The sequence below is a fragment of the Rhinolophus hipposideros genome (genome assembly GCF_964194185.1).
Source record: "Rhinolophus hipposideros genome assembly, chromosome: 7".
NCBI classification, from domain to species: Eukaryota; Metazoa; Chordata; class Mammalia; order Chiroptera; family Rhinolophidae; genus Rhinolophus; species Rhinolophus hipposideros.
In genome coordinates, this window is record NC_138053.1 from 73,585,459 (window position 1) to 73,595,042 (window position 9,584).

Genomic DNA, 9,584 nt, shown 5'->3' on the forward strand with positions numbered 1-9,584 from the left:
TTCAATGTAAGTGCATGAAATGCTCCAATCAAAAGCAGTGTAGCTGAATGAAAAGAAAATAAAGCCCTTACATATTCTGCCTACAAAAAACTCACTTCAGATTGAAAAACAGATTGAAAAGACTCACTTCAGATTGAAAGTAAAGCGATGGAAAAATTATTTCACAAAAATGGAAACAAACAAAAAAAATGGGGCAGCAATACTTATACCAATTAAAATGGACTTTAAAACAAAGGCTATAACAAGAGACAAAGAAGACCCAGTAATCCCATTTCCTGCTATTTATCTGAAGAAACCCAAAACACTACTTTGAGGTGACATTCACATCCATATGTTCATTGCAGCATTGTTTACAATGGCCAAGATGTAGAAGCAGCCTGGGTGTCTATCCATGAATGGATAGAGAGTAGGTGGTACATTATAAACAATGAAATATTGGTCAGCCATGAAAGGAAATGTGTCCTTGCCATCTGTGGTGGCATGGATGGAGCTGGAGGGTACTGTGCTAAGTGGAGAAAGACACATGCAATGTGATTTCACTTACATGTGAAATCTAAAGAAATAAACAAACAAACAAAATAGAAACAAACTCATACATTTTGATGGTTGTCAGATAAGAAGGGGGTTGGGGGATCTGGGTGAAAAAGGGGAAGGGATTAAAAAGTACAAATCAAATCGGTAGTTACAAAATAATCACAGGGATATAAAGCATAGGGAATATAGTCAATGATTTGGTAACAACTATGTATAGTGCCAGGTGGATACTAGACTAGTCAGACATATCACTTCTTAAATTACATAAATGTCTAACCACTATGCTGTACACCTGAAATTAATGTAAAACAATATTGAATGTCAACTGTAATTGAAAATTTTTAAAAGGTGGGGAAAGTAGAGGGGAATAAGAGGTTAAAATTTCCAGGTATAAAACAAATAAGTCACGGGGACATAATATACAGTATGGGGAATATAGTCAATAATATTATGAAATCATGGTACAGTGTCAGATGGTTGCTAGACTTACCGTAGTGATCAGTTCTTTAGGTATATAAATGTTGAATAACTAAGGTGTACCCCTGAAACTAATATAATATTATATGTTAGCTGTATTTTAACAAAAGTTTTTTAAAAATTAAAAAATAAACTACTTCTGAATTCCTGAACCACAAAAGTGTATGAGATAATAAATCTTTGTTGTTTTAAGCCACTAAGTTTTGAGGTAATTTATATGCACCAGTGGGTAACTATTACACAGAAGGTTCGTGATCCTACCAAAGGTGTATGCGAATTTATGTGTATAATTGCACAGGTGCATTTTCTGGGTAATGGCTTTCATTAAATTCTTAATGGAGTCAGAAGTTATTCCCAAGCCTAACATATGAAACAGAGCAAGAAAACAAGGCAAGAAATATGGGTTTAGTTGGCTTCTTTTTGCAGGTTAAGTGAAATAGACTTTAACTTTTCAAAACAGCTCTGTCCAAAAGAACTTTCTGCAATGATGGAAATAGTCTATATCTGCTCTGACAAATATGGTAGCTATCAGCCACATGTGGCAACTGAGCACTTGAAATGTGGCCAGTCTATCTGAGGAATCAAATGTTTAGTTTTAAGTTTAATCAAATTTGTAGCTAGCAACTACAATATTGCACAAGACATTTTCAGAGCATGGAGCAAAGAGTCGTAATAGAATTTGGGGGGGAAAAAGAAAAGAATTTGGGCTGAGCCACTCAAGCACTATAGGACATTGCGAACAGGAGTACAAATTCACTGACACAGGACTTTGTCTGATACCTCTTTATAAATCCCTATTATTACTCTCTACCCCTCTGAGCATCCAAAGATTCTTCCTCCTCATTAATTGATGGAAATTAGGTAGAATAGTCACATGAAACACACATTGTCCCTGAAATTTTATCTGGCTAGACCCTAATCTTAAAAGGATTCAGGCTGACAAGTATTTCTGAGACTTTTTTTAGTCACATTGCAGTTCCACCCCTCATAGCCATGTTACTTGGGAAAATCATTTGACCTCTCTGTACTTCGATTTCCACATCTGTAAAATTAGGTTAATAATTATCTCCCTCGAGGCGCTATCGTGAGGATTAAATGTATTAATGGACACAAAGTATTTACAAACCTGGCACAGAATCAAGGTTAAGTAAATGTTAACCATACAACATAAAGATAATACTATTAACTAAAGTATCATGAGAATCACATATAATAACATAAACGCAGTGATTGGTATAAAAAGCCAGCTGATCATCAGATCCCCACGTGGCCATGTCCGTGGCCCTGTAATGTTGCTACCCTTGGGAGGCTGAAGATGAGGCAAACCCTCTAGTCAGAAAAATCCCAGCTCTGCAACTCGTACTCCTGCTCTGGCTGCCTCTTGGTCACTGCAAAATCCACCAGAGCCTTCTTACTTGCTCTCATATCATACAGAATAAACTACAGTCAGGCTGTGTGACAGCAGAAATTTAGATCTATTTGCTCTCCCAAACAATTATTTCTGTGAATCCCAACCACTACTATTCACTCTCAGAGTGTTACCACTTAGAGAGCCCTCTTAGATGCCTCTCTTCCCAGTCAATCCTCAAGCGGCCCTCTGTGGTTCATCATATTAACCAAGTGAGAAAGACTTCTTGAGGGTCTCAGGGAAATAGAGTTACTGAGGAAAAGCACATCCCAGTATTACTGAAGAAATTACAGATTCCATTTATTCTCACGCCTGTTGCTTGCCTCACTATTGTTAGCACATGTAACCATTTTTCAACTCGTGTTTATTTTAGAGATTCTGTGATGTTCACAGACTGTTTAATGGGCTAGCACTGTTTTTCAGGGCTCTGAATTGTGTTATTTTGCAATTCAGTACTCTACCCTTTAACCCAACAATGAGAGCCAGAGTTCTTCTGGTAAATCAGGGACATTTAGCTTGGCTGACCCTGCTAAGAATGCAGTTTCTTCAGAAAAGAGGAGAGCAAAGATCACAGATGGGGAGAAAGAAATAGGCTTCCAGAGAAAAAAAGCCAGGGAATTGCTTAATTGGAACTTTCCCTGCATGACCATAGTTTTAAAGGATAAAACGCACGACCAGCCACTTGCTCTGAAGCCCTCAAGACACCCCCAAGATTATAGCAAAGATTTTCTAATAGTGTCTTATTATTACTTGATTTAGGCCCAACCCCACCATTATTCTTCATATTACCTGAGTATAGGAGTAGAGAGAGAGTACATGGTCAGTCAGACATGGTAGTAACCTGTGAGTTAATCAGGAGAAATCAGGAGATCTAATCTAGGCCCCCGACAGAGAGAAACTTTCTTTTTTCTTTTCTTCTTCTTCTTTTTTTTTTTTTTTAAGGAGGGCACAACTCACAGTGGCGCCCATGTGGGGATCAAACCGACAACCTTGTTCCTACCAGCACCATGCCCTAACCAACTGAACTAACCGACCACCCAGAGAGCAACTTTCTGACAAGCAATTTTCTATCACTGTAGTCTGTGCATTACTGTTTCTTCAATTTCTCTTTTTTACTCATTTATTGCAGGTATCCTTAAACTGGGACTGTACAAAACATGGATCCAAGAGCAACATGACGGAAGGACCAGTAGGTTTCATTACAAAAAGTGTGTGTGTGTGTGTGTGTGTGTGTGTGTGTGTAAAATCACCAAGTCATGGCCTGAGAAATGGAATTTGCTTCTTACCTCTACTTTGTCAAACTTTATTTATCCAACAAAACATCCTTACTTACTCGTATTCGTTTTGGACAAACTGTCCTGGATTTTATTTATTGAATTATGTGGTTATCCTGAAAGCAAGATAAATTTGAAGAACACAATTTTATAAATACTCATGACTCATAGCTTCCTTTTCAATTTGAAAGCCACGAAAAAACACAAGATCAGAAATGCTTCCTTCTACATTACCTACCAGTTCCTCCAAATAGTCTCAGAGGTAAAGCCTAAGGATTAATTGACCAATGCCTTACCACCTTTTTAACCGTAGAGTGGTCAGAAGGGGCTCTAACTCAGAGATGAAGAGCCTGGAGAATTGCTGGTTAGCCTGCATGACAAGTTAACCAGGACTTTTTTAAATTTTTCAGAAAGAGTGGGAGGAAGTTGGAATTTATCTTTACCCTGAACCCATAAAAAAATCATTAATTACCTCACATCTGACCTTCATAGGTTTTGCTCAGGGTTGGGATCAGGCCTATGGATGGGGGTAGACAGGCCTGTGGGTCGGGTTTGTGGGATGGCCATGTTCCAGTCTAGAACATTCTATGGAAGATAGATTGAAGTCCCATCTGACTATAGCAGAAAAATTTTATTAAGAGATAAAAATAGCTAAATAGCAATATTGAATGACAAATCGAGGTATATTGTATCTGGAAGACAGTGGGACACCAAAAGAAGTTCTTATTCAAGGTAGTGAAAGGATAAAATCCGTACTTTAGTATGTGATTAACAAAGCAGATAAACTGGTAAATCAGACAGTAGGCAATGGGCTTTTGGATTAAGGAAATCTTATAAGAAGAAATGACAGGGCCAATTACTAGCAAGGAGATTGAATCAGTCATCAAAAACCTACCAGCAAACAAAAGTCCAAGACCACGTGTTTTCACTGGTGAGTTCTATCAAATATTTAAAGAAGAATTAATACCAATCGTTCTCAATTTCTTCCAAAAAAAATATGAGAGAACACTTCCAGACTCATTTTACAAAGCCAGCATTACACTGATACCAAAACCAGCCAAGGACACCACAAGAAAAATTATACACCAATATCTTTGATGAAAAAAAGATCCAAAAATTCTCCACAAAATATTAGCAAATTCAACAGTACATTAAAAGGATCATACACCATGATCAAGTGGGGTCAAGTGTCATAATTTAGTGCATAGAGCCCTGGCTCACCTTTCTCTTATACAAGATATCATACTGACCCATTGCATTAATAACATTATGCTGATTGAACCAAGTGAGCAAGAAATAGCAACTGCTCCAGACTTATTGGTAAGACATTTGCATGTCAGAGGGTAAGAAATAAATCTGACTAAATTCAGGGGCCTCTTCCTCACTGAAATTTCTAGGGGTCCAGTGGTGTGGTGGCATGTTGAGATATCCCATTTGAGGGGAAGGAGAAGTTGTGGCCTCTGTCTCTCCTCCCCCAATCAAGAAAGGGACAATGTCTAATCGGCCTTTGTGGATTTTAGAGGCAACATGTGTCTCAATTGGGCATACTATTCCAGCCCATTTACTGACCAGAAAGCTGCTAGTTTTGAGCGGGGACCAGAATAAGAAACAGTTCTGCAAAAGATCAGGGCTGCTATAGAAGCCACTGGGCCACCTGGGCCATATGATCTAACAGACCCAATGGTGCCCGAAGTGCTGGTGGCAGATGGTAATGCTCTTGGCAGGTCCCCGTAGAAGTCTATACCCTCGAGATCAAACTTCAGTAGTCCCATTTGCAGGTGGGGGTACACCTAGACCCGTTTCAATACACACACACACACACACACACACACACACACAACGCATGCACGTGCACACACACTATGGGTTCATGGAACACTAGAACACCAAAAATTTATTTCAACCCATTTTATAAGATCACTTTGAGAAATTCATCAATGTTATGTAGCTGAATATTTTTTAAAAGAGTTACAGAGATTAACTATTGTGTTTTTATTTCAGTAACCAAATCTTATCCTGAATGATGTCTTATTTTGAACAGGACCAAGTATAGCAGAAGATTTAGACCCTGTTAAGGTCTTATGTGAATAAGAAGTGTTATTACCATCTGCAACGTATCAGAATAGAGGTTAAGAGAATTTACGGAACTAAAGGGGGTGGATTTGAATCCTGATTTTTGCATTTGCTATCTGCATAAAGTTGGGTAAATTTCTTAGCTTCTCTAGGCCTCCCTTTCCTCATTAGTAAAAAGAGGTAAATTACAGTACTTATTCATAGTGTTTTTGAGCTGATTAAATTAGTTAAAGTGCTCACAGCAGTGACTGACACCCAGTAAACACCTAGAAGTTTTAGGTTTAAATATTAATGTGCCTCTTTTCCTGCATTCAGGTCTTCCAATTCCAGAACCCAAGACTGAGTTGCAATGTTCCTTCTCAAAAGAGATGGTGCATCTTAGCCTGAGTTGCTTAGGATCTATATTAGACTTTATAAATTAAGAGAAATTATAAATTAAGAGAAAAATGACTCCCAGAATATGCAGAGAGAATATATCAGGCTCTATAAATTTATTTTGATCTGTTTGTATGACTTGCCAACAATGTCAAAAGGCAAGCTTATGAGGCAAGATTCCTCACAAACCCACTGAATGCAGCAACCACTTTGACCAATAAATCACAGCAATTCATGATCTCTGCTTTGGGCTGAACAGTCCCCTCAAAATTCATATGTTGAGGCCCTAATCCCCAATGTGATGGTATTCGGAGATGCAACCTTTCTTTAGGAGGTAATTAGGTTTAGGTGAGGTCAAAAGTCACAAGGGAAGAACCACCATGATGGGATTAGTGATTGCCCTCATTAGCTTTTGCCCTCATAAGAAGAGGAAGAGGCCAGAGCACCTGCTCTTTCCACCATCTAAGGACACAGACAGCCAATCTGCCAGGATCTTGATCTTAAACATCCTAGGCTTCAGAACTGTGAAAAATAAATGTTTTTCTGTTTGTTTTCCAGAGATTATTACTTATTTCAGAATCATCTTTTTACTTTCAGAATCATCTTTTTAGTTTCAAAATCATCTTTTAGTTTCCACCCCCCCCCAAAAAAAAATGCCTAAGCAAACAAAAACAAAATTTAGAAAGCAAATTCCAATTCTGTTGGTATTTGCAGGGCAAGGTTACATTGAATCTATACATTAACATAAGTGGAGTGTTCCTATTTTTTATATTAAAACTTCATATTAAAGACTTCTATTGGTACCTCACAGTGTTTTCATGTATTTTTCTCCTAGGTCTTCAATGTTTCTCAGTCTAATTCTATGTATCTGCTCTTCTGTTGCTATTATAAATGGATTTTTTCCATTATATCTTCCATTATAACTGGTTATTATATATATATATATATATATATATATATATATATATATATATATATTATAACCAGTTATAAAAATAGCTAATTTTATAATTTGCAGCTCTTATTGTTTGTAACATTTTTCAGTCGATTGAGTTTTTCAAGTAAACAATCACATCATACAGACAGGACTATGATGGGGGATGAGGTAAATTCTATGCTTTCTGCCTGCCAGGATCATATCAAAATTACAACTAAATAATAGAACAATCAACCTCAAGAATCATCTGAAGATTAACTGAACAGAACCCCTGTAACTAAGGATAGAAAGAAGAAGCCACATTGAGACTGGTAAGAGGGGCAGAGATGCAAAACGGGCTGATCCCAAACCCACAGATAGTGGTTGAACATCGAGAGGAACATCTTGGTGACTGAGGTTCCCCCTAAAGAAAGAGGGGTCCCAGTCTGACACTAGGCTACCCAGCACACGGGTCCTGTGCCAGGAAGAGGAGTCCCCACGACATCTGGCAGTGAAAAGCAGCAAGGACTCTGTCTGTCTGTCTGGTGAGGTAGAAGGTAGCTGGAAACCCAGATGTCCTCTTAAAGGGTCTGCACGTAGTCTCACTTGGAAACACCTACCTGGGCTCCGGTGGAGACGCGGCAACTTGAGAGGTGCTGGAAACATGGCGAAAGACTGAGTTGTGTGTGTGGCTTTGGAGGGAGAGCTAAAGGGACAGACACCATTGTCCCTGAGTATAGCCTGCCTGACATGTAGCCTACAGGAGAGCACCATCTTTTCTATGCTGAGCCCTCCTCCAAAGGGCCAAATCTGAGATTGCATTGGTCTGGTAAAATACGCACATAGACATCACCTTGGTGGCACGCTGGGTCCCCACCCAACCCAGCTAATGCTGCATCACCTGGGACATTCTCAGCTACTGGGCAGCTGGCCCTGCCTACAAGTTGTGCAAGCCTTGTGCAGCAGTTGGATGGCCTGTGGCAGCCTACAGAACCTTCAGTGGTTGGCAGTCAACCACAACTCAAACTGCAACCCCTCTTGGGTGCCTCTCAGGTTTCTGTAGGCCCAAGGTGAGCAGTGGCTGGCTACGGTGTTCTCAGGGCATTTTACAAAGTTGTCACAACCTGGCACTGGCGCAAGAACTGAATCTGTATTAGTGTTGTAAAAACCACCAACTACACCTCGTGACTCTCTGGGACCCTCCCCGGCTAGTTGCTGCATCACCAGGGACACTGTCAATACCAGGTAAACCAGCCTGTACATGCACCTAAGAGGCCCTTTCAACAGCTGAGACTTTATGGGCAGCCAGCAAGTGGCAGCTGGGCCTTTTGCTAAGATGCCCTAAGCCCAATAGCAATGGCAACTGGCCTCAGTAAAGAGTGAGGCCACACACACAGACTCCTGTCCAGCATAAGCAGCAACTGGCCACAAATAGTTTGGTGTCTCCTACCAGGTAGCCCTGGCCCAGTCACAGGCAAGGCTGAAATTGGCCCACATGGGAGCCCCTCCCAAGAGACACCAGAAAAAACATATCCAGAGGCCAGCTTTGGACAACACCAGAGCACTATCCAGTTAGACCCACAAGTAGCAAAGCCAAAGGGTGGTCTCAATGGGCCCAAGAGCCAGAATGAGGAAATAAAGAAACATGACCCAAATAAAAGAACAGGAGAAACCTCCAGAAATAGAACAAAATGAAATGGTGCTCACTTCAGCAGCACTTATACTAAAATTGGAATGATACAGAGAAGATTAGCATGGCCCCTATGATAGGATGACACACAAATTCATAAGTAGTCCATATTTTTAGAACAATCAACCTGGAGAATCATCTAAAATCTAGCCAAACGAAAGTCCTACAACTGAAAATATAAAGAAGCCACGTTGAGACTGGTAGGATGGCCAGAGATGCAGAGCAGGCTCCATACCTGCATATGGTTGAGAATCAGGAGGGATGTCTCAGCTGCTTTAGTTTCCCCTAAAGGAGCAAGGGATCCCAGCCCCAACCACCAGACTCCCCAAACCCAAGTACTGGTGCCAAGAAAAGAAGCCCCCACAACATCTGGCTGAGAAAAACAGTGGGAATTCAGACTGTTAAGGTGGGCCGGAAAGCTGCGGGAAACCCAGATGTTCTTTTACTTATTTATTTATTTATTTAAATAAATAAAAGCGTGCCCCACCCGCATTGTTCTCTTTCTTGGAAAACTATTGGAGTCTGGCAGTCCCCAGGCAGGTGTCAACTGGCCTCAATGTTCTCTGAGACTTTTGCTGAGTTGCTCCAGGTTCAGAACTTGCACCAAACCAAAATTTACATTAACTTGGTGGCCACAGTTCTTCCCACTCTAGTAACTCCCTGAGACCCTGTGTCACCCAAATCATGTAGCACACGAGGCATTATCAGTGGCTGAACCTTAAGGGAGCTGGCAGGTGGCAGCAGGCCTCAGGGCGTCCTGGCTTTTTGCTACCCCAGACCCAGCACTGGTGGCAGCCATCCTCAGTTCACAGCATGGCATCTCCCGTGCACCTCCAG